Source organism: Dendropsophus ebraccatus, chromosome 14 (assembly GCF_027789765.1).
Source record: "Dendropsophus ebraccatus isolate aDenEbr1 chromosome 14, aDenEbr1.pat, whole genome shotgun sequence".
Lineage (NCBI taxonomy): Eukaryota > Metazoa > Chordata > Amphibia > Anura > Hylidae > Dendropsophus > Dendropsophus ebraccatus.
This window is the reverse complement of record NC_091467.1, coordinates 67,706,097-67,732,327: the sequence shown is the minus strand read 5'-3', so window position 1 is coordinate 67,732,327 and position 26,231 is coordinate 67,706,097. Positions and strand designations below refer to the sequence as shown.

The following is a 26,231-nucleotide window of genomic DNA, read 5'->3' as shown; positions in this document are numbered from 1 at the left end:
CCTCCTCTCCTGACATCCTCTGTGCTGCTGGGACCTCTCCTATAAGATTAGCGGGGTCAGTAGCGGATTATAATTTGGGCAGATTGACCCGGGGGGGGGGGGGGGGCAGGTTGGGTTGACATTCCGGGGCCCAGGGTACATTTAATCCGCCACTGCTCACAGGATAGGGGAATAAGGAAAGGGGATCACGGCTAGGCTGGGTGCAGGATCTTGAACAAGGGGCGTTGGAAACTTGGGACACACAGAACAAGAGAATCAACGTGGCTCAACTGTAGCTCAGCCGAGCTTCTTCATCTGTAGAACAGCAAAGGGTCCTTACTTTGGTGTCTTTAACACAGAGTAAGCAAGATAAAGTAAAAACTAAAACTCTGCAGTGGGAAGGAGTAAAGTGCTGGTAATAGAATTAAAAAGACTTGGGATAGGTCAGCTATCTATGTCATTGATGTGTATGGTGGCCTGCTGATTCTCTCCCTAAAGATGATGTTAGGGAATAGAAGGATCGGATTCGGGCATGCTGGAGTTCAACAACCAGAGCTTTCTGGCAGTGGCTTACCAGCTATCTTGGAGTGAACACTGTTCTGTTATATTCCCAGGGAGTGATGTCTATACCAATGGGTCACCTAGTAATGGAAACCATTAGAGATGAGTGATTTTAAAGTATTTACGTTCAGCAGTCAGCTTATCAGGCCGGCTGCCTTTGAACTCCACTCAAGGTGCCTGGAAATGTGGGATCTAGTCCCGGGATACTTCTCCCAAGTTTCCCAAGACTGGATCCAGCTTTTCCACGCAACCAGAGTGGCACAGAGTCCAAAGGCAGCAGCCTGATAAGCCGACTGCCGAGCATAACAAAGCGATTCACCTGGTTAATACTGTAAATTCGCTCATCTCTAGACACTATTCCACTGAACCAACAGAAAGTAGACACTCTTCTATAAGGTCAGGAGATGAGTGCAACTCAAGCGTTCTCAAGTCACGTAGTTTGGCATTTGAATACCGGCTGAAGAAGTTGGATGCAGCCCAAGAGAGCCCTGGAAAACATAGATATAAATATAGGCCATAGTCTGTATCCATGTGTTCCTGGACTCCCTAGGCCATCTTCTTTAGCCACCGGTATTCAAATTCTGAATGATCAGACTCATGCTCCAATTGCGCTTGTCTCTAATTAGGAGTGAGGAATATCCTATTGAACATCTGCCCATGCTGGACAATGACATGGACAAAACAAAAACAAACATTCATCATTTACGAGGAACCTAAAATCATAAATATTATTTGTAGGAAAACTACTATGTACGATCTATAATTGGACACGGATTGGTACGGATGTTGGGGGGGGGGGATGGACTATTAGGAGTACACAGCCTGGCTGTGGTCAGAGCAATGTCCCAGAGCAGATCCAAATGGTGTGAGAACACTGTGATTGCTTATTTTTATATAACTTTTTCAAAATTGCATTTTCCTAGTAAAGTGACTCTATCTCATTCCAATCCCGCAGAGCCGGGTTCAGACAAGACTTTACAATCCTCTCGGATTTGACCTTTGTTGGAAACAAACTAATAAACCAGTAAAATGTTTCCACATGATGATATGTGTATTAAACAGTAAAATCCGCTCGCCCAGTCATAGGTACAAGTTTAATAAGAAATTTTATATCATGTCTATCTGATGTCACATCAACTCTGCTATGTTTTATGTTTGGTTACATTACTGATGGAATGAAAGATTGGAGCTATTGCCAAACGTAGAGAGATTACGAGTTATGTAAGTTACAAGCTACAATAGAACAAGAGATTCTTCCATGAATAAAGGTGATTCCTTATCTCTGTACTAGATCTAAGGTCAAAGCCCAAGTCCAGGGGTCATCGGGGAGCACACACCATCACAATGGGGAGTAGTTATCGTAAAGTGTTATTGTAAAGGTTTTCCTTGGTCTGTATAGTGGACACTTACTCCCGCTAGTTTTCTGATGAATGGAGAGTATCTCCCAAGGGAGTAAATCCTATTCTACTGAGTCACCAGATTCACATGCTAACTAAGTCACCTCAGAGTGACATCTATCCCACTGAGTCACTATGGTGGTAATACTGTCCCATTGGTTCCCATTGGTTCACCACTGAATTGTTATCCCACTGAGCCAACACAGAATTGTTAAGAAATGGAAACTATTTAATTGGACATTATTTTAATGAAATGGGTTATCTGAAAGTAGAGATCATTACAAGGAGCCACCAGAGATTGAACTGTTTCAATTGGTCACCTCAGATTAGGTGTCATCTTACTGAGCCACATGAGAGTCGTCACTAGTCCAATATTACATCTAGGAATAGATATTATTCCATTGAGGTACCAGAGAGTATCTACCATCCCATTGGGCCCACTATAAGAAGATGGCAACTTATTAAGCAACCAGTTAGTGGACACAATCTTATTGGGTAATCTAGAAATAGACACCATCCCACCGAGCCACCACAGAGTTAACACTCTTTCATTGGGTTATCTTGGAGTAAACACTGTTCTTTTCAATCACTAGAGAGTGACTTCTATTCCATTGGGTCACCTGGGATGGACACCATTTCACTGAGCCACCAGAAAGTAGATGCTCTTCTATTGGGGCACTGCAAATTCACAATATCCTACTTGAATCACTTGACAATGGATACTCTTCCAGAGGGTCACCTGGGTATGTACACCATCCTACTCAGCCACCAGGTAGTGGAAACTTCAATTGGGTCACTGGGCACCATCCCATTTACCTATTTGGTCAGCGGACAGTGGAACTAATCCCAGTAAGTCTTTATATGAAAGATGAAAGTGAGTCTATGCGGGAAAGACACCCTTCTGGAACTCTGCATTAGGCTGGGTTCACACTATGGAATTCGCGCGGATAATGTCTGCGGAATTCCGTCGGCTGTCCGCGTGCACGGCTGCGCGCCTTTCTGCTGGCTCCATAGACACTTCTTTCGTCGGATAGCGGAATACGTCGGCCCATAGAATGGTGTCTATGGAGCCGGCAGAGAGGCGCGCGGCCGTGCGCGCGAACATACTGCTGAATTCTGCTGACATTATCCTCGAGAATTCCTCAGTATGAACCCACCCTTACTGTGTACAGTGACCCCAAACCTCAATCCCCAGGCGGTTTACAGCACCCCCAGTGGTTGCTCAGCAGCAGTGCCCTTTGCTTGCACCCACCTAGATTGCAACTTGCTTTAAACCGCAACTATGTGACATTTAGTAACGATTTAGTGCGATAACCATACTGTAAATATAACAGTGCGTCACCCAACTATAAATACTTTAGAAGGAATATTGACTCATAGCTTCATCTGATAAGAGCGGTAACCTCTTTTATTAAGGGTCAATGTTCATTAATAACACCATTAGTTTGGGAGTTTAAGCTGTCTCCTGACATATCACTGAAACATACCAGAGGATCAGATTGGGGGCATGAACTGGCACTGCTATCTAGTTGGAGGTCTTGGACTCTCTATCATAGTAGTGCCTCCACTAGCATGATGTGAAGGTTGGCGGCCGCATCAGTAGTGTTTCTACAGAATTTCCCATAGCCATATTTAGTCTTTATGGTGCAGACTTCTTCAGGGTTTGCATTGATGATGAGTTCTTGGCATCTGTCAAACCTTGCAGCTACGCACAATGTACATATCTATTTGTATATATCTATTCTCACTAGGTTCAGTTTTCAGAGGCAATTTGTAGAATTTAGAATTTCCATGGGTCTCCTCCAGATTCTGTTCATACTCCAGAAATATATAGATTAATAGGTTAGCCTTGTAATTACTATTCGAGATATGCGTCTATTGTGAAGTATCTAATATAAGATATGCATCTATTCCCACAGGCATGCATCCATTCTTAATGTACTGCAACCATATACAAGGCATGCATCTATCCTCACTGCACCTCAGCTATATACAATGCATGCACCTATCTTAACTGCACCTCAGCTATATACAAGGCATGCATCTATCCTCACTGCACCTCAGCTATATACAGGGCATGCATCTATCCTCACTGCACCTCAGCTATATACAGGGCATGCATCTGTCCTCACTGCACCTCAGCTATATACAAGGCATGCATCTGTCCTCACTGCACCTCAGCTATATACAGGGCATGCATCTATCCGCACTGCACCTCAGCTATATACAAGGCATGCAACTGTTCTCACTGCACCTCAGCTATATACAGGGCATGCATTTGTTGTCACTGCACCTCAGCTATATACAGGGCATGCATCTGTCCTCACTGCACCTCAGCTATATACAGGGCATGCATCTGTCCTCACTGCACCTCAGCTATATACAGGGCATGCGACTATCCTCACTGCACCTCAGCTATATACAAGGCATGCATCTGTCCTCACTGCACCTCAGCTATATACAAGGCATGCATCTATCTGCACTGCACCTCAGCTATATACAGGGCATGCATCTGTCCTCACTGCACCTCAGCTATATACAGGGCATGCATCTGTCCTCACTGCACCTCAGCTATATACAGGGCATGCATCTGTCCTCACTGCACCTCAGCTATATACAAGGCATGCATCTATCCTAACTGCACCTCAGCTATATACAAGGCATGCGACTATCCTCACTGCACCTCAGCTATATACAGGGCATGCATCTGTTCTCACTGTAGCTCAGCTATATACAAGGCATGCAACTGTTCTCACTGCACCTCAGCTATATACAGGGCATGCATCTGTCCTCACTGCACCTCAGCTAAATAAAGGGCATGCATCTGTCCTCACTGCACCTCAGCTATATAAAGGGCATGCATCTGTCCTCACTGCACCTCAGCTATATACAGGGCATGCGACTATCCTCACTGCACCTCAGCTATATACAGGGCATGCATCTGTCCTCACTGCACCTCAGCTATATACAAGGCATGCATCTGTCCTCACTGCACCTCAGCTATATACAAGGCATGCATCTATCCGCACTGCACCTCAGCTATATACAAGGCATGCATCTATCTGCACTGCACCTCAGCTATATACAGGGCATGCATCTGTCCTCACTGCACCTCAGCTATATACAGGGCATGCATCTGTCCTCACTGCACCTCAGCTATATACAGGGCATGCATCTGTCCTCACTGCACCTCAGCTATATACAGAGCATGCATCTGTCCTCACTGCACCTCAGCTATATACAGGGCATGCGACTATCCTCACTGCACCTCAGCTATATACAGGGCATGCATCTGTCCTCACTGCACCTCAGCTATATACAGGGCATGCATCTGTACTCACTGCACCTCAGCTATATACAGAGCATGCATCTGTCCTCACTGCACCTCAGCTATATACAGGGCATGCATCTGTCCTCACTGCACCTCAGCTATATACAGGGCATGCATCTGTCCTCACTGCACCTCAGCTATATACAGAGCATGCATCTGTCCTCACTGCACCTCAGCTATATACAGGGCATGCGACTATCCTCACTGCACCTCAGCTATATACAGGGCATGCATCTGTCCTCACTGCACCTCAGCTATATACAGGGCATGCATCTGTACTCACTGCACCTCAGCTATATACAGAGCATGCATCTGTCCTCACTGCACCTCAGCTATATACAGGGCATGCATCTGTCCTCACTGCACCTCAGCTATATACAGGGCATGCATCTGTCCTCACTGCACCTCAGCTATATACAGGGCACGCGACTATCCTCACTGCACCTCAGCTATATACAGGGCATGCATCTGTCCTCACTGCAATCACATACAAGGCATATGCATGATGCTTGAATCTAGTTTTCTGGAACCATGCGGAAGCTATCTAGAAGCAGCTATCTGCCTGGGCTAGATATCTGCCCATCGATTACAGGAGAGGAGAATTCCTGGAAGTGTCTCTCTATACAACATGTAAGAGATGTTAACTGGGAAAATGTTTACTAAACAGGGTTCTGTATTTTCCTATTATAAAACCCATTAGCTATGTTTAGATTCAACAGCCGTCAGTCAGGGGGAGGTCAGCGACTGGCAGGAAGGATGGGGAGGTCCATGGAAGATAACTGAGGTCACCATCAATGCTCTGCTCCTATTATGATAATCCTTCTAATCTCTTCATTATCTTATATACAGAATGTTACATTAGTGCAGAGGACTGGCTGCAGACTGGTTACTGCCTGACCAGCCCTGACTCTGAACTGGAGAAACCCCAGCTCATACACCATGGCAAACCAAAACAACCGCCAGGCCCACTAACTACACTGAAGACCACAAACAGCAACAATTCAAAGCATATCAGGTCAAGTATATAAAAAATTCCTTTGGCTGAGAGTAATGTTTTTGAATATTCCATCAAGAACTCCGCTATACAAAGGACAAATAAAACTGCCATACTGTGACCACTACCATTACCTCTACGTAGTGACTGAATAATCTACTGTGATCAAATGGCTACACATTACCACCATACTAAGTAAAAGCCACTATACACAGACTAATATTACCCCCATACAGTGACCGTATAGTGGCAGATACCAGCCCTGCACATGATCTGTACTCCGTGTAAGTGACCACAATGCAGTTACATCCAGTGACTACAGGTGATGTCCTCTTTGACTATAGTTGTTAACTTTCAGTTTTCTTCTCCACCCAGCCCGGACTTTCAAGACAACTCCTCCCAGCCATGACATGTGTCTACAGAATTTCCAGACAAACATCCCCCATCCTCTTGATCTACTCTTCACCCCCATTCAAACTCCTCATCTATAATGGCTTATATGGTAATATGGTCCCACACATTATAGCTAGACCAAATAGCAAACTTTTGATTGCCCCCCCCCCCCTCGATCGATCGACCACTATGCCATCAACACACTCAGCTCTACTCAGGTTCTGTACACCAAATACATTACAGTGCAGTTACATCAGGTGACTCACAGGGGATGTCTTCTCTGATCAGAGTTTTTTCCTTTTCATTTTCTTTTCCATCTGCCCTGGGCCATTATGAGAACTTCTCCGAGCCACGAATCCACAGAATCTGCCAGACAAACATATTAGGCTCCTTATACTGGCACCATCCTCATCTCTATACACACTGCACATCTGTATTGGCCCCTTTACACCCTCATTTAGTTGGTAGCCCTAACACTAAGTGACCCCCTTATAGTATATGCCCCTCTGTGTATTCCCCCTTACCCCCTGTATTATCCCCCATAGATGCCCCTCTGTATTATCCCCCATAGATGGCCCCCTGTATTATCCCCCATTGATGCCCCCATGTATTATCCCCCATAGATGCCCCCCCCCTGTATATCCCCCATAGATGCCTCCTGTATATCTCCCATAGATGGCCCCCTGTATTATCCCCCATAGATGCCCCTCTGTATTATCCCCCATAGATGCCCCCCTGTATATCCCCCATAGATGCCCCCTGTATTATCCCCATGGATGGCCCCCTGTTTTATCCCCCATAGATGGCTCCTGTATATCCCCATAGATGCCCCCCTGTATTATCCCCCATAGATGGCCCCCTGTATTATCCCCCATAGATGGCCCCCTGTATTATCCCCCATAGATGCCCCCCTGTATTATCCCCCATAGATGGCCCCCTGTATTATCCCCCATAGATGGCCCCCTGTATTATCCCCCATAGATGCCTCCTGTATATCTCCCATAGATGGCCCCCTGTATTATCCCCCATAGATGCCCCCCCTGTATATCCCCCATAGATGCCCCCCTGTATTATCCCCCATAGATGGCCCCCTGTATTATCCCCCATAGATGGCCCCCTGTATTATCCCCCATAGATGCCCCCCTGTATTATCCCCCATAGATGGCCCCCTTTATTATCCCCCATAGATGCCCCCTGTATTATCCCCCATAGATGCCCCCCTGTATTATCCCCCATAGATGCCTCCTGTATATCTCCCATAGATGGCCCCCTGTATTATCCCCATAGATGCCCCCCCCCTGTATATCCCCATAGATGGCCCCCTGTATTATCCCCCATAGATGCCCCCCCTGTATATCCCACATAGATGGCCCCCTGTATTATCCCCCATAGATGCCCCCCTGCATATCCCCCATAGATACCCCCCTGTATTATCCCCATAGATGCCCCCTCTGTATTATCCCCCATAGATGCACCCCTGTATATCCCCTATAGATGCCTCCTGTATATCTCCCATAGATGGCCCCCTGTATTATCCCCCATAGATGCCCCTCTGTATTATCCCCCATAGATGGCCCCCTGTATTATGCCCCATAGATGCCCCCCTGTATTATCCCCCATAGACGCCCCCCTGTATATCCCCCATAGATGCCCCCCCCCTGTATTATCCCCCATAGATGTCCCCCCCTGTATTATCCCCCATAGATGCCCCCCCTGTATATCCCCCTTAGATTTCCCCTGTATTATCCCCCATAGATGGCCCCCTGTATTATCCCCCATAGATGCCTCCTGTATATCTCCCATAGATGGCCCCCTGTATTATCCCCCATAGATGCCCCCCCTGTATATCCCCCATAGATGCCCCCCTGTATTATCCCCCATAGATGGCCCCCTGTATTATCCCCCATAGATGGCCCCCTGTATTATCCCCCATAGATGCCCCCCTGTATTATCCCCCATAGATGGCCCCCCTTTATTATCCCCCATAGATGCCCCCTGTATTATCCCCCATAGATGCCACCCCCCCTGTATTATCCCCCATAGATGCCCCCCTGTATTATCCCCCATAGATGCCTCCTGTATATCTCCCATAGATGGCCCCCTGTATTATCCCCCATAGATGCCCCCCCTGTATATCCCACATAGATGGCCCCCTGTATTATCCCCCATAGATGGCCCCCTGTATTATCCCCCATAGATGCCCCCCCCTGCATATCCCCCATAGATACCCCCCTGTATTATCCCCATAGATGCCCCCTCTGTATTATCCCCCATAGATGCACCCCTGTATATCCCCTATAGATGCCTCCTGTATATCTCCCATAGATGGCCCCCTGTATTATCCCCCATAGATGCCCCTCTGTATTATCCCCCATAGATGGCCCCCTGTATTATGCCCCATAGATGCCCCCCTGTATTATCCCCCATAGACGCCCCCCTGTATATCCCCCATAGATGCCCCCCCCTGTATTATCCCCCATAGATGTCCCCCCTGTATTATCCCCCATAGATGCCCCCCCTGTATATCCCCCATAGATTCCCCCTGTATTATCCCCCATAGATGGCCCCCTGTATTATCCCCCATAGATGCCTCCTGTATATCTCCCATAGATGGCCCCCTGTATTATCCCCCATAGATGCCCCCCCTGTATATCCCCCATAGATGGCCCCCTGTATTATCCCCCATAGATGGCCCCCTGTATTATCCCCCATAGATGCCCCCCTGTATATCCCCCATAGATACCCCCCTGTATTATCCCCCATAGATGCCTCCCCTGTATTATCCCCCATAGATGCCCCCCCTGTATATCCCCTATAGATGCCTCCTGTATATCCCCCATAGATGCCCCTCTGTATTATCCCCCATAGATGGCCCCCTGTATTATCCCCCATAGATGCCCCCCTGTATTATCCCCCATAGATGCCCCCCCTGTATATCCCCCATAGATGCCTCCTGTATATCCCCCATAGATGCCTCCTGTATATCTCCCATAGATGGCCCCCTGTATTATCCCACATAGATGCCCCTCTGTATTATCCCCCATAGATGGCCCCCTGTATTATCCCCCATAGATGCCCCCCTGTATATCCTCCATAGATGCCCCCCTGTATTATCCCCCATAGATGCCCCCCTGTATTATCCCCCATAGATGCCCCCCCTGTATCTGCCCTGGGCCATTATGAGAACTTCTCCGGCCGCCGGGCAATACAGGCTATGTCAGCTCCGGGGGCCTGCGCCACGGGCCCCCTGATGTGGTGGGTCCCCGTAGCTGCTACGGCGGTAGTTCCGCCCCTGTATAAGAGCAGTATTATAGTAGTTATATTCTTGTATATAGGGGCAGTATTATAGTAGTTATATTATTGTATATAGGAGCAGTATTATAGTAATTATATTATATAATTGTCAGTTCAGTACTTTGACACAAAACATACATTCTACATTCCTAGACAGAAATGGTTGATAACAGGAAACAAAAAAATTGCATTTAGCTCTACAGCAGGTGAAATAATGCTTAGCGTGTCCCTTCTCTATAGTTTCCCCATGCATATGGTTTTATGCCATACATACTCTGGTTTCTATAGGCAGGAAACTTGCTCCATAAACTGGTCTGACTTGATCTCAGGTCATATTAAGCCCTGTTTCTGGTGACCCAGCCAAGGTTGGCACGTGTACGACTTGTATGCACATAAAGGCATGACTGAACCTTACTCATCCTGCACTGAGGAGACAACACTGAGCGATGAGCATGGTAAATGACAGCAATTGTTTGGAGAAAGGGAAGAGTCACCATGTGCCATTGTTTTCGCCTTGTGTCATCTATTTGCTGTTTTTCAGCTTGGGGCATTCGGAGAATTGGGTAAAATGAACAAGTTGGCACCAGATGGGGACATTTTTATTCCAGGAGTATTAACAAAGCCGTGTTTCATTATAGAGGACATAAGAGGAAGAGAATGAACGCAGCAGAAGCCGCAGGCTTACCGTCACCCTCCAGTGGTTACAGGAAGCCTGGCTGGGAGTTGTCGTTCTGGCATGGCCATTTGGGTACTATATGGTGGTATTACATGAGTATGGTATGGTAGTATTATTTATGGTTACAATATGGTGCATCACACTATATTTTATAGTTGTATTACTCTGGCACACTATGGCAGTGTTATTAAGGCACTTACTGGTACTTTTATTTGGATACTTTATGGTGTTATTATTTGGTGGTCTGTAGTGGAGGCATAAGGGTCCTGATACAAAATCTGTAACACAGACCCTCAACTGGTGCTCACTCTTTTATGGGATAGGAAAGTTTCAGACAGCGGGGACTTGGCTCTATTAAAGGAGAAGTCCAGGCGATTTTTTTTTTACAAGTGCTGGGGAGAGGGAGGATAAAAGAAATAATTTGCTCTTATCTCCCCCGCTCCAGCACTAGTGGCAGCATACCGCCACTCTGGTCCCCATGTCCCTGGCCGCTTCCTGGTCTCAGCTGGACCCAGGTTGTCACATGTGCGGTCAGCTCAGCCAGTCAGGGTCCGAGGCAGGAACCTCTTATGGCCGCTAACTAGGTGAGCGGACTTCTCGCATCATGACCAGGGTCCATCTGAGACCAGGAAGCGTGGTGGAGGTAAGAGCATTTAATTTTTTTATACTCCCTCTCCCCAGCAATTGTTAAAGAAAATCAATTTGCCTGGACTACTCCTTTAAGTCTTGCTTTGCGGCCAGTGGGTGCCATTCAGTGCTTACACCATATATTATTAATAGAGATTCGATTCGAATAGCTCCGGATATTCGTATATTCGAACGAATATCAAATTCCATTATAGTCTATGGGAAAAAAAATACTTGGGACCTGGAAATCAAGATTCGACAATTAGTAGGTCACCAAGTGCCCAATGACACTTCAGGAAATTATGCCAACACCTCTGGATTGCATATGGGACAGCAGGGGAAGCATGCCTGGCCGCATCTAACACTAGTGATGAGCCAACATCCCATGTTCCCAAGTGTACGCCAAAGATTCACGAACATATTATGAACGTAAAGTAAAAGCGCAAGTTTCGGTCTAGCAGTAAGCACTTGCGTACGTATCAGGTCAGGTGCAGTGTAAAATACGTAATAACAAAAATTAACGATAACTACAAATCAGTAGTAGCAAGATAACAGGTATTATTCCATACAGCCGTATACCGGATATATAATTGTTTCTACAACAATAAAATTAAAAGGGCTCTTCAACGCCTTTACAGGACGCAGACTGCGCAAATCAGTAGTAGCAAGATAACAGCCATTATCCCACACTCACAGTATACAGCCGTATACCGGATATATAATTGGTTTTTAAAATTATAAAATTAAAGGGCTGGTCAACTCCTTTATAGGAAGCAGACTGCACAAATCAGTAGTAGCAAGATAACAGGTATTATCCTGCACTCACAGTATCAGCCGTATACACTATCAGTAGGTGTCTTAACACACTGCCTGTCTCACAACAGCTTCTAAATATAAGGTTTTTATACTTTTAACTCTAACAAGGGCTTTTGAGGGTCCCTTCCTACCTAACTTTACCTAAAAATTTTCTCTCCCTGGTATACAGTCTGTCCCTCTCTAGCTCCAACCAGCAAGTGACACGAATCTGAAATCCACTATTCTTATATTCAGGAGGTGACGTAGTTTAGCCAGCCAATTACAGTTAGATGTTTGTTTTTTTTTAAGTCCTGCCCACTCCTAGTGAATGTCCCTCCCCCTGCATGTTTATTGGCTGGTGTGCTTTTACGGTGGTGTGGTAGCTGAGTGGGTCTAGGGTCACTTGGGCACTTGTCACCGTATCTGGCGTGGTTTAGGACCCACCCCAGACAGTCTTGGCACCTCACCAGCACTCAAAAGAGAATTAACCCAAGTGTACTGATGTGTGTGCGGGTGCAGAAGAGACAAGCCAGAGTCTGGTGCTCCTGAAAAATAGAACAGTTTACTGGAAGTAACCGCACTGCAATACAAGGAATACTGATAGTAACAATAAAATGCAGTGCAATACAATAGTTACGGTCTTGCAATAACTGAGGTGTTTACAGTTGAGGTAGAATACCAGTGCTTGAAGTAAGAAGGTGCTTTGCAGTAGAAAGAGTATTGGAGAGGAGTTGCCAGAGGGACCCTGCCCAATGTAGAAATATACTCTGCCGGAACAGTAGAGGTATGTAGAAGAAAAAAATAGAGAATATTCGTACTCATGGATGACTTCTAGTCTTGACCGCCCTATGCCCCCTAGTTGCGAGCTTCCCATCCTATGTAGGTAATACGAGCCCCAGGCCTTGATATCTGGGTTGAGCAGACTTGCGAGTCTTCCCAGTTGTCCTGCACTGCGCAGTGGAATACATAGACATTCCATACCTTTCTTCCACTAAGGTTAATTCCACTGTTGAGGTAACTGCCTGCACAGTTTAGAGAGGTTCACGGCAAGGTGATCCCTATTAGACTTCTCTCCCCTTGTGCAAGCTTAGCACTGCATAGTGGTTCTAGTGTTCATAAGAAATAAACTGGCTAGCTTAGTTGTGTGTCCCTGTTAGAGACCTGGCCAGAGCCAGGCCCTGGCTTAGCTTCTCCAGAGACTTGTCTGTCTAGCTCTCTCTCCAACACACTAACTAGACTAGACTAGACTCCACCCACCAGGAACTAGGTCCGAACCTCAGGGAAGTAACTTACCCCGGCTGTGACTGGTGGGCTGCGTGTGTGTAGGTAAAGAGAGAATGAGATAGGTTGAAGAAAGGAGGAAGAGCACCTGCACCTGTGAGTGCATACAAGGTAACACGTGGCCTACAGTAGTTAATACCTGGAATACTTCAACTGTGCAAAAGACAGGTTACACAAAACACAGTAGTGACACCTAGTGGGAAAATAGGATAAATACAGTGGACACATGATCCCACCTTTGTGAGCCCGAGAGTGTTACCTTACTCAGGTGCAACTAAGCTTAGGGGCCCATACTGGGTCACTATAATTATACCTGACATTATTATGACACCTACACACCACACCTCCCACTATGGGGTGCCCCCCCTTCTGCAGATATAAGAGCTTCCACTTTGGGGAGACTTTCTACAAGAGGTTTGGAGGAATTTTGGTCCATTCTTTCAGAAGAGCATTTGTGAGGTTAGACACTGATTTTGGGTGGAGGGAAGCCGGGACGAACAAATACTAACCCCTACACTGATAAAGCCATATACTGTATAAACTCCTAAACCTATTAGACCCCTAAACTAATACAGACCCCAGATCAGACACAGCAGTCATCCTCACAGACTGTGCCATGATCCTTTTCGTTAGGATGTTGTGTGCAATGGTTTCTTCATAGTCAAAGGACCTGTGGGAACAAGGAGAGGTGAGTACATTATCAAGACACAGGGGGCCAGGAGATTTGCTTGCTCTGACAGGTGTCCAGGAGGTTCCATCTTATTCCAGGAGCTTCTAGAACCTTCCAAAGATTTGTCTAGGGTTTTTTATATGTATAATTGATATTGTGTTTACACACACAGATTTATCTGTTTTTCAAAGCCAAAGCCTGGAATGGATTTGAAAAAAGGAGAAATCTCAGTCTTTTCTTTATAACCTGCTCTCTGTTTATAGTCTGTTCCTGGCTTTGGCTTCAAAAATCTGTCAGATAAATCTCTCTGTGTAAACGCACCCTAAGGAAATTCATAAACCCCTTAAGTAGCTGAGTTTTACAGGATGAGTTAAAATTCTCATTGGCATCATTTTGAGGTATACAGGACCCTTATTATAGTTGGGGTGGTTGTAGTTTGTTATTTTTTAATTTTATTCAATAATAAAGCATGTTGTAAGAAAAAAATATATATATATTATATATATATTTTTTCTTTTTCTCTGTTTTATATCATGTAAGTGTTTTATGTTTTGGTTGTACTATGAGACTTGAGTATAAAGTCCATCATTTTACTTCTATAATAGGATGCAATAATTCAGCAGTGTTGGATGTCTATAAGTCTTCGTTCACACAATCGTCCAGGTTTCCATTACAGCTCAAGATACAAGATTAAAAAAAACTTTTGCTAAATCCCTGTGCTGTGTTGTCCCTCCATAACGCTTGCTAAAGGACGCCATCTAGTGGTCACTTTGTGTATCCCATTATTACGGCCAAGATTTGGGTAAATGAATAACAAATTTCCTATTACAATGAGTCTCTGTCAGCCTTTTCTCAGTGATGTCGGTTTCTGGGAAAACTGCGTTACACAACCAATGTCTCCCCCATTACACCAGCTACATACAAAGGAGTCTCCTTCATGGTCGGTACCCTCCGCTTGTGAGAGAGAGAGAAGCTATAAAATGAGTCTAGAAAATCACATAGTATGATTTATAAATAAATATTTACATTTATTGCATTAAATAAGTATCTGAACACCAACCAACCAGCAGGAATTCTGCCTCTCACAGAGCTGTTAGAAGCTCCTCCTACTCTGCACTCATTTTCTGTATTAATTGCACCTGTTTGATCTTGTTACCTGTATAAAAAAAATAAACAACATAACATCTGTTCACACACTCAATCAATCACACTCCAACCTCTCCACCACGGCCAAGACCAAAGAACTGTCTAAGGACACCGGGGAGAAAATTGTAAACTTGCATAAGGCTGGGATGGGCTACAGGACAATAGGCAAGCCGCTTGCTGAGAAGCCAACAGCTGTTGGCACAATTATTAGAAAATGAAAAAAACTGAAAGAATCACTGTCAGTTCTTCTATTGTATCAAATCCTTATTTCATGGAATAAAATGCAAAATAATTATTTATAAATCCTACAATGTGATGATCTGGATTTTATTTTATACAATCCATCTCTCACAGGCGAAGTGACCTATAATAATTACACCCCTCTCCATTCTTGGTAGGTGGGAAATATTGCAAAATTTGCATCATACCAAATCCTTATTTTCCCCATGGTATATTCTTGGATTGACTATAAACCTGGGCCCAGTTTGGTGAGATGTGCCCTGTACCATTATCATTTTCTTTCCTGTGCTAAAATAAAATTGGCCTTTTATCTTTACGTAGTGAATTTCACAGCAAAACTGACGTGTCATCTTGACTCACTATGATTACAGCAATATCCAATTTATATAACTTTTATGTTATTACCTTTAAAAACAAATAGAATTTTTTTGTAAATAAATCTGCTTATAAATGCCATATTCTGATCCTAACACAAGTCTAATTCTGTTCCATAGACATAGACCAGGCAGAGAAGCAATTGGTGGGGTCTAAATACTTGACCCAACCAATTAAAAACTTTTACCATGTCGCTAGAATGTGTCAAAAATGTATTTAAAAAAACAAGAACACTTTTTAATTAAATTGGTTATCATGCAATTTTAAACTGAGATGTACCTATAGAATATAGAGGCAAGGATTAGGTAAAAAAAAAAAAAAAAGTCAAGCATGAGCTATGAGTACAACATTTGTCCACTAGATGGCAGTAATAAACACTAATGTAATTATAGGAGGCAATGGCAGCTGTGAGTACAGCATGTGGCCACTAGATGGCAGTAATAAACACTAAATATTGTAATTATAGGAGACAAGGGCAGCTGTAAGTACAGCATGTAGCCACTAGATAGCAGTAATAAACACTAAAAAACACTAATATAATAATAGGCAGCTGTGATTACAGCATGTGGCCACTAGGTGGCAGGTAAAGGTGCGTTTACACGTAACGATTATTGTGCGAATTTGCGCGATAACGATCAAATTCAAACGATAATCGTACGTGTAAACGCAGCGAACGATCAAACGACGAACGAGAAATCGTTCATTTTGATCTTTGAACATGTTATCAAATCGTCGTTCGTCGTTCACAAAAAATTCACCGATCGTTCCGTGTAAACAGTCGTCGCGCCATAGTCCGGCCGCCCGCAGCCCCGCCCAGCCGCCCGCCCCCCCCCCCGCTCATCCGCAGCCCCCTGCGCCACTCTGATCGCCACCCCCGCTGCCGCTCCGATCGCCACCCTCGCCGCCGCCCCGATCGCCACCCCCGTCGCCGCTCTGATTGCCCTCCTGCCGTCGCCGCTCCGATCCCCCCCCCCCCACCGCTCTGATCGCCCCGGCCGCGAGCATACGTTACCTGCTCCGCGTAGCAGGTCTTCGTAATCCCCGACTCCCCTCTTCAGTGCATTGATTGGCTGAAGAGGAGCCGTTTGAAATTCCCGACTCCCCTCTTCAGCCAATCAAAGCACGCCAGCACTGATTGGCTGAAGAGGGGATCCGGGAATTTCAAACGGCTCCTCTTCAGCCAATCAATGCACTGAAGAGGGGAGCCGGGGATTTCGAAGACCTGCTACGCGGAGCAGGTAACGTATGCTCGTGGACGGGGCAGCGCGGGGGGTGGCGATTAGAGCGGCGGGGGTGGCGATTAGAGTGGCGGGGGTGGCGATCAGGGCGGCGGGGGTGGCGATCATAGCGGCAGCGGGGGTGGCGATTGGGGCGGCGTGGGTGGCGATCGGGGCGGCACAGGGGGCTGCGGTTGACTGTGGGGCCGGGCTGCGGATGAGCGGGGGGGGGCGGCCTGCGGGCAGGGCGGGCTGCGGGCGCTTGATCGCAAAATGATGGCAGTACTAAACACTAAGGCCTTATGCACACGTTCAGTATTTTTTTCTGGTCCTGAAACAACCCGTGAGAAATTGCGGATTGGACATCCGTATTCCATCCGTATTCCATCCGTATTCCATCCGTATTTCCGTAATTCCATTTTTTTACTACTCAATGCACTCAATGCTTTTCAATGCACTTCATCCGGATTTTTTTGCGGAAATACGGATGCCAACATGTTACAATCCGTAAACAATCCGTAACCAATTGATTTCAATGAGATGATCCGCAAAAAAAATGGGTCCGCACCCGGTCCGCACTAGGACATGTCCTTTTTTTTTTACGGATTGATTTTCATCCATTTCTGCTACTGATCGTGTGAATAGCCCAATAGACTTCAATGTGCACTAACTCGGATCCGGAAATACGGATCCGTAAATTACGGAACGTGTGAATAAGGCCTAAATATTGTAATTATAAGAGGAAAAGGCAGCTGTGAGTACAGCATGTGGCCACTGGATGGCAGTAATAAACACTAAATATTGTAATTCTAGGAGGCAAAGGCAGCTGTGAGTACAGCATGTAGCCACTAGATGGCAGTAAAAACACTACTAATTAGAGATGAGTGAACCTGGAGCGTGCTCGAGTCAATCCGAACCCGAACTTTCGGTATTTGATTAGCGGTGGCTGCTGAAGTTGGATAAAGCCCTAAGGCTATGTGGAAAACATGGATATAGTCTGATATTGGCTGTATCCATGTTTTCCAGACAACCTTAGAGCTTTATCCAAGTTCAGCAGCCCCCGCTAATCAAATGCCAAACGTTCGGGTTCAGATCGACTCCAACCCGAACCCGGTTCGCTCATCTACTACTAATGTAATTATAGGAGGCGCAGGCAACAGGTTTGTGCACAGTGAGGCAGTAGAGAGTTGTGCAACTCAAGTGGAATTCCTTATCTCTATACCAGTGTTCCCCAACCTATACTTACCACCAGTTGCAACACTACAATTCCCATCATGCCCTGAAATCCAAAGATTGTCAGGACATGATGCAAGTTGTAGTTTTGCAACCAGAATACACCCACAGGAGGCTGAAGAGTGCCAGTGCATGGTGAGAGTTGTAGTTTTGCACCCAGTCTGGAGATAAAGACTGTTAAGTCATGATGGGAGTTGTAGTATGGACCCATAGGAAACCAGTTTTGGAACCAGTACAGACCTATATTAGGCTGAAAGCTCTCAGGGCATGATGGGAGTTGTAGTTTTGCAACAGGTTGGAAAAACTGCACCATACCTTACTTCATATATAACCAGAATCAATGGGTTCCTTCCCCTCCATGCCATATATATGATTCCTATAGACTGGCATAGTGAGTATATTACCGCCATCTTCCATTGTATAATATGGTATAATAATCCTACAACGTAACAAAAGGAATAAAAAGAAGGGGGGATAATGGGAGTACAGACAATGGAGGGTCCCTGAGGCTATAGCGGGGATTCTGTACAATGAGATGATAAGAAGAGATGGGGTCGGGGTCTCTATAAATAATGGCGGAGAAGGCAGAAGTGTTCATTATGTGGAGGGGAGGGGCAGACGCTGTAATTGTAGTTGTTAGGGCCGGGGAGGAGCGGCGCAGTGTCTGCAACATGGTGGAAAATACAAGTAACCAAGATACTGTGTATGCTTGTGTATCTAAGCTTACCCAGTGTGATACTGTCTGCTGAACTGGTGTATCTAAGCCGATCATGTGTGATACTGTCTGCTGAGAGAGTGTATCCAAGTTCTGCTGAACTGGTGTATCTAAGCCAGCCTATTATGCATAATACTATCTGATATCTAGTCTTATAATTGTTAAGCTGGCATATCTAAATCTATTTTAGTCCAGGACAAGCCCAAAAACACAGGAGGCGGAGACCCATCAGAAGAGGTGGGCGAGGGAAACGCTGGAATCAGGCTAACCAGGAACACCAAGATGGGGAAACCCACAGGAAACAAGCCCTAACGAAACCTGAACTTGTGGTAAATATTTCAACCCATAATTTATCTGATGCTGAATTGAATGTCCTCAATAGAGGTTCATCCTTTTGTCCAACCACTAACCCTGACTGGTTACAATTTGATGTTGATTTTCTCTTGTTTTTGCGTAATGTCAAGTTGAAGGTTTGGTTTTCTAATAAAAAAGAGAGTATTCAGAGTACGCAGAGAGACCCCTCTGAACTTAAATTTAAGGAGTGGGGCCTCTCTAATAAAAGTGACTTTATGCCGGCTGTATCCTCTACAGCCATTGACACATTTGAAACCTTGGTTAAACGTGACATTGACAAACTTAAACTCGACCTAGATGCACAAGGGAGACATGTTAATTTCAGCAGGGAGGAATACGAGGCAGTGAGGAGTCTTGCCCGTAACGACAATATCACCATCAAACCCGCCAATAAGGGGGGAGCGGTGGTTGTTATGGATAAGACTATGTACACACAGGAGATTGAGTGACAACTGAGTAACAGTGATGTATATAGAGCGACAACGACAGATCCTAAACCCCTTATCACAAGGAGACTTAAGGCCCTATTCCACGGAACGATTATCGTTCGTATTCGGACGATATCGGCCGCTACGGACGATAATCGTCCCGTGGAATAGAGTGCAACGATCAGCCGACATCATTCATGTCGACTTATCGTTGCAGTCGCTTGTTTTTCAACATGTTGAAAAACAAGCGACTGATATAGCAGCGATCTGCTGCCGTCACTCCGTTGAATAGGAGCGTCGGCAGCAGACGCTGCTATATCCTATGGGCTGCCCGGACGATCAGCGATCACCCGGGCAGCCCCCCCCCGCCCCTCCCGTACTCACCCGCTCGCTGCAGCCGCGTAGAATAGCAGCGGCAGCGAGCGGGGAATGAGGAGCAAACGAGCGCTGAGAGCGCTCGTTTGCTCCTCTAAACGACCCGTGTAATAGGCCCTTTAGGGTGCGTTCACACCTACAGGATCTGCAGCAGATTTGATGCTGTGTTCAGTTATTTAAATGAAATCTGCTGCAGAAAATCAGCTGCAGATCCTGTAGGTGTGAACGCACCATTAAACTTCTGGTAGATGATGCCTATGCTATTGATCTCATTGACGATGATCTACATGATTTTCTTTTACCTTCACATCCCATTACACCTGTCATCTATTGTTTGCCGAAGATACACAAATCACTGAGTAACCCACCAGGCAGGCCCATAGTTTCCGGCACAGATTCCATCTTTAGTCCAGCAGCCACCTTCATCGACAAAATTCTACGGCGATATGCTGTAGAAGCAAAATCATATATTCGTGACACATCAGATTTTCTACAGAAGATTAAACATGTGAATATTCCACCTAATGTCATTTTGGCGTCTTTTGATGTCACTAGTTTGTATACATGTATCAACCATGAGAGAGGACTTAACAGTGTCAGAAAAGCTTTACTCAATTCTCCATACACACCCGAATGTAGGGAGTTCTTACTCAACCTACTTGAGATCCTTTTGACATTGAATTATTTTCTGTATGATGACATGTTCTATATACAACAGCAGGGTACGGCCATGGGGTCTAATATGGCCCCTACCTATGCGAACATTGTCATGGCGGATTTGGAGGAGTCAGTCGTCTATGTGTTCCACCACTTCAGCAAGGTGCTGGGGTGGTGGAGATACATAGACGACATTTTTCTTCTATGGCAAGGAACACAGGAGGAACTGGATGAGTTTTTCCAGTTCCTCAATGGGGTGGATGGAGACATTAAATTCACTATGTCAAGCTCCATGATGGGAGTACAATTTTTGGACACCTGGGTGTATGTACAGGACGGCAGACTTTTGACGGACATTTACCTCAAACCCACTGACAAAAACAACCTACTCAGGTTTGATAGTCTACATCCAAGGAGGATGGTAGAATCTCTTCCCCATAGTCAACTTCTACGAGTACAACGTATTGTTGATGACCCTACATTATATGACAAATGATTAGAAGAGATGGGTGACAAGTTTTTGGACAGGGGTTACCCTAAGAAACTAGTAAAACAGAGTATTGAGGGTATTAGACAAGAAAAACGTGATAACATACAGAAGAGTAGTAAGAAAACGGTGGGTGAATGTATACCTTTTGTAATGACCTATTATGAACACAGTCCTAAGATAGCTGCCATAATCAGGAAACATTGGGGCTTGGTGACACGTTTCTATCCTAATATAACCCTACTCAATCTCCCTCCACTTTTTTCCTACAGAGGAGCCCCTAGCCTACGAGACAAACTGGTACATGCTGACAGTTCCCCTGCAAAATTCAATCTGTCCTCTTCACTGAAACCAGGGAGCTATCCCTGTATGAGTTGTGAGAATTGTGCCTCCATGCTCAAAGGGGATAGGTTTACACATCCTATTACCAAACAATGGTTTGAACTCAAACATCTCACATGCAAATCAGAATTCATGATATATGTATTACAATGTCCATGTCCTATGCTGTATGTTGGAGAAACTACCACAGATTGTAAAACCAGACTTAATAACCATAAATCGTCTATAAGAACGGAGAAATGTGAATTGCCGGTACCACGACATTTTAAGGAATGTAAACATACTGTACATCAGATGCGTTTCATATACCACCTTTACGCAGGGGGGGGGAGACAGACAGAAGATGCTGAAAAAAAGAGAGGCACATTGGATCGCCAAATCGAATACTTTGTACCCAAATGGGTTAAACATGGACTTTACACTGAGAGCTTTTATGTAAGACTTTGCCCGACGCAACTCGGAGTGTGACCACTCCAGACGTGGTAATAGGTTTCAGTCACTTTCCTTACACATATGTGATTTTTTTGTTTTAGGTTTATTGACACGATTCACATGTACACTAAAATGAGTCTGTTTCTCCTACATTTGTTATAATGTTCTCTTTTTCAATTTCTCCATAGATATCGGTTGCGGGGGATGGCTGGGAATACTCACCTTTAGTATTTCTTATGAATTTTTAATTGGGTGGCCTTGGTGAACGTCTTGATGAGATATCGCATCAGAACCGCAGAGCCCGCATTAGGACAACCTTAAGGGATCGGTACCAATGGTCGCGATGTACGAAGGACGCACAATGTGGTGGAGTCTAATGCAGCAGAAAGGAAGACCCTGGAAGCCGTTAAGAGTTGGGTTATATGCCACGGAACCGGGTGTCAACCAATCCAGCCGTGCCCTGAGAGACACCGAGCGGGTGCTGGGCTATACGGTGGGATTTGCTGTTAAACTCCTTCAAACACGAGGGATATATCCAGGTGACGGCACAGTGATACTTGTGGCTCATGCGATACCTGTGCGTTACCAGTGCGGTTCTTCATTCGCCTCCATATAGAGGGCAACGAGCACCTTTCCCAAAATGGCATCCGCTGGGCTCAGACAACTAAGTACGCATGCGCGGATCTCCGCTGACGATTCTAACTCTGTGACGTGATCCAGACCTTCCCATGATTCTTTGAGTTCACGATCAGTTACGAACAAACATAGACGCCATCATGCCAGCATGGAGTGAAAGCACCTGGTAAGTGACGGCCCTCTTCTTTGAACGATTATGGACTGGATCCTGTTATTAAGACTTTATCAATGTTTGATGGACTTTATTTCATGAATCGGGAGAATCGACCACTTGTATGACACTTTGTGTATTATATATATGAATTGATATTCTTTATTTCATTTATGTACCATATTATGAAGAATTATGTATTGTTTTCATACACTAATCATGATGACGTCACTAATGAGGGGTTGGACAATGGGAGGGGTTTCTATGTTAAATACCAGCCATTGTCTCACTGTGATTGTTGCTTGAAAAAGATCTCAACGAAAGATCGAAACGTTGCACATTTATGGGTGAATAAACTTTTTTTCATTCACTTTATACCTGGAGTGCCGCCTCGGATTACCTTTGTTGTGGATCTGGAAGCCTCGGCCTTGCTACCAGAGGTTGGTCACCCACCTGAGCCTTGAGCCTACACAGTGCCGTCCTGCAACCTTTTCTTCTTTAAATCTATTGTGTGATACTGTCTGCCGAGCTGCTGTATCTAAGTGTATAATGTGTGATACTGTCTGCCGAGCTGCTGTATCTAAGTGTATAATGTGTGATACTGTCTGCCGAGCTGCTGTATCTAAGTGTATAATGTGTGATACTGTCTTCTCAGCAAGTGTATCTAAACGTTTCACATGTGATACTGTCTGCTGGTTGGTATATCTAAGCATGTCATGTGAGAAACTGTTCTCTGAGCTGGTGTATCTAAGCCTATCATGTGCAATACCATCTTGTGTGCTGGTACATGTAAGCCTACTATGTGTGATACTTTTTGCAGAGGTGCTGTATCTAATCCTATCGTGTATGATGTTGTCCACCATACCATTGTATCTTAGCCTGTCTTGTGTGATACCGTGGTACTAAGTCAGTGTATCTTAGCCTCTCTGCTATAGCTATGCTTATTATGTAATACTGTCTGCTGGGCCTATGAGCCTATCAAGTATCATATTATCTGCAGAGCTGCTGTATCTAAGCCGGACTTCTGTGATAATAATAAAAAAAAAAAAAAAAAACAAAAAAAAAAACTAGTGTATCTAATCCTATTGTATGTTTCTGCCTATGAGCTGTCGTATCTAAGCCTATCATGTATGGTGCTCTCTGCTTGAGATTTAGTCCTAAAATGTGTTATCACAGCTCAGCAGACAGTACCACATAAGAAGCTTAGATACAGCAGCTCAGCAGACAGTACCACACATGAGAGGCTTAGATACAGCAGCTCAGCAGACAGTACCACACATAGGAGGCTTATATACAGCAGCACAGCAGACAGTACCACACGAGAGGCTTAGATACAGCAGCTTAGCAGACAGTACCACATAAGAAGCTTAGATACAGCAGCTCAGCAGACAGTACCACATAAGAAGCTTAGATACAGCAGCTCAGCAGACAGTACCACACATGAGAGGCTTATATACAGCAGCACAGCAGACAGTACCACACATGGGAGGCTTAGATTCAGCAGACAGTAACAGACATGAGAGGCTTAGATACAGCAGCTTAGCAGATAGTATATCTAAGCCTATCTGAAGAGCGGAGCCGGGGATGTCAGAAGACCTGCTGCGCGGAGCAGGTAACGTATGCCCGCGTGCCGGCGGGGGGGCGATCGAAGCGGCGGCGGCGGGGGGGGCGGCTATCGGAGCGGCGGCAGCGGGGGGGGGGGAGATCAGAGCGGCGGCGATCAGAGCGGCGGGGGTGGCGATCGAGCCGGCGCAGGGGGCTGAGGATGAGCGGGGGGCCGGGCGGCGGGCAGGGCTGCGGGCGGCCGGACTATCGCGCGATGACTGTTTACACGGAACGATCGCCGAATTTTTTTGCGAACGACGATTTGATGACATGTTGAAAGATCAAAACGAACCATTTCTTGTTTGTCGTTTGATCGTTCGCTGCGTTTACACGTACGATTATCGTTCGAATTCGATCGTTATCGCGCAAATTCGCACGATAATCGTTACGTGTAAACGCAGCATTAGCCTCTTGTGTACAGTCCTAGAGGGTGCTCTTTCTTCCTCAGGCATCTGCACCAGTATCTGGAAGGAGAGTTAGATACACTCTGTTCCCTTGGAATGTGACATCACCGGAGCCGCTCCGCTCAGCACATTCTTCATTCCTGTAATAGAGGACAGTTTGGTTACCATGGAAACAGACACACCAGCACTCTCCCACAGTACAAGTAGGGTGTGGGGTTACTTTCATGGAGAGGGTGCGACTAGTCAGGGTGATGATGTCACCGCTCACTGACCAGAAACACTGAGGAATATGGAGGAATCAGTGAGGAAACATACAGTCATAGAGTGAGCGTCGCCACACGTCACTGGACACACCTGTATTATATAGTAGTAGTATAGGAGAAGTAAGAGTTGTGTTTTATAACTTATTTACTCTTGTATACAGTAGCAGTATTATAGTAGTTATATTCTTTTATATAGGAGCAGTATTATAGTAGTTATATTCTTGTATACAGTAGCAGTATTATAGTAGTTATATTCTTGTATACAGTAGCAGTATTATAGTAGTTATATTCTTTTATATAGGAGCAGTATTATAGTAGTTATATTCTTGTATATAGGAGCAGTATTATAGTAGTTATATTCTTGTATATAGGAGCAGTATTTTGTATATAGGAGCAGTATTATAGTAGTTATATTCTTGTATATAGGAGCAGTATTATAGTAGTTATATTCTTGTATATAGGAGCAGTATTATAGTAGTTATATTCCTGTATATAGGAGCAGTATTATAGTAGTTATATTCCTGTATATAGGAGCAGTATTATAGTAGTTATATTCCTGTATATAGGAACAATGTTATAGTAGTTATATTCTTGTATATAGGGAGCAGTATTATAGTAGTTATATTCCTGTATATAGGAGCAGTATTATAGTAGTTATATTCTTGTATATAGGAGCAGTGTTATAGTAGTTATATCACTGTATATAGGAGCTGTATTATAGTAGTTATATTCCTGTATATAGGAGCAGTATTATAGTAGTTATATTCCTGTATATAGGAGCAGCATTATAGTAGTTATATTCTTGTATATAGGGGGCAGTATTATAGTAGTTATATTCCTGTACATAGAAGAGAAGTATTATAGTACCTTTGTTCCTGGATGAAGTAATAATGGTAGGGGACCTGGTAGAGGAATTCAGAAAAGGGCCTTTGTCAATAAGACACAATAATAATAAGATTACGACATCAGTAAACGTCTTACATAACGCAGCAGGTGATGAGGGACCCAGAAAACAAACAGAATGACAAATCCCATGGAATAAAGTCTTTAAAGGGACCAGAGGCTGGGGTGTTTTTTAAAGGGACAGTTCTTTCTTTCAGGCTCCATGAACGTCTTAGAGCTTCGCTCCCAAACATGACGCTCCACACAAAAGATCTTCCGTCAGATGGTAAT

The 26,231-nt window shown here is 45.0% G+C and overlaps 1 protein-coding gene and 1 long non-coding RNA gene across 2 annotated transcripts in view; both read left to right on the top strand.

Annotated features, from left to right (window-relative positions):
• LOC138771773 (uncharacterized) overlaps positions 1-21,615 on the top strand; it is a 63,458-nt gene extending 41,843 nt beyond the window's left edge. The window contains exons 2-3 of the long non-coding RNA XR_011359677.1: positions 19,115-19,253; positions 21,498-21,615. This is a non-coding gene — a long non-coding RNA (uncharacterized lncRNA). The remainder of the gene's footprint in view (positions 1-19,114; positions 19,254-21,497) is intronic.
• Positions 21,616-22,476: 861 nt separating this feature from the next.
• The window catches only part of NDEL1 (nudE neurodevelopment protein 1 like 1), a 36,994-nt gene continuing 33,239 nt past the window's right edge, over positions 22,477-26,231 (top strand). Inside the window, exon 1 of the mRNA XM_069951759.1 lies at positions 22,477-22,801. The gene's annotated coding sequence lies outside the window, so the exon portion shown is untranslated. The remainder of the gene's footprint in view (positions 22,802-26,231) is intronic.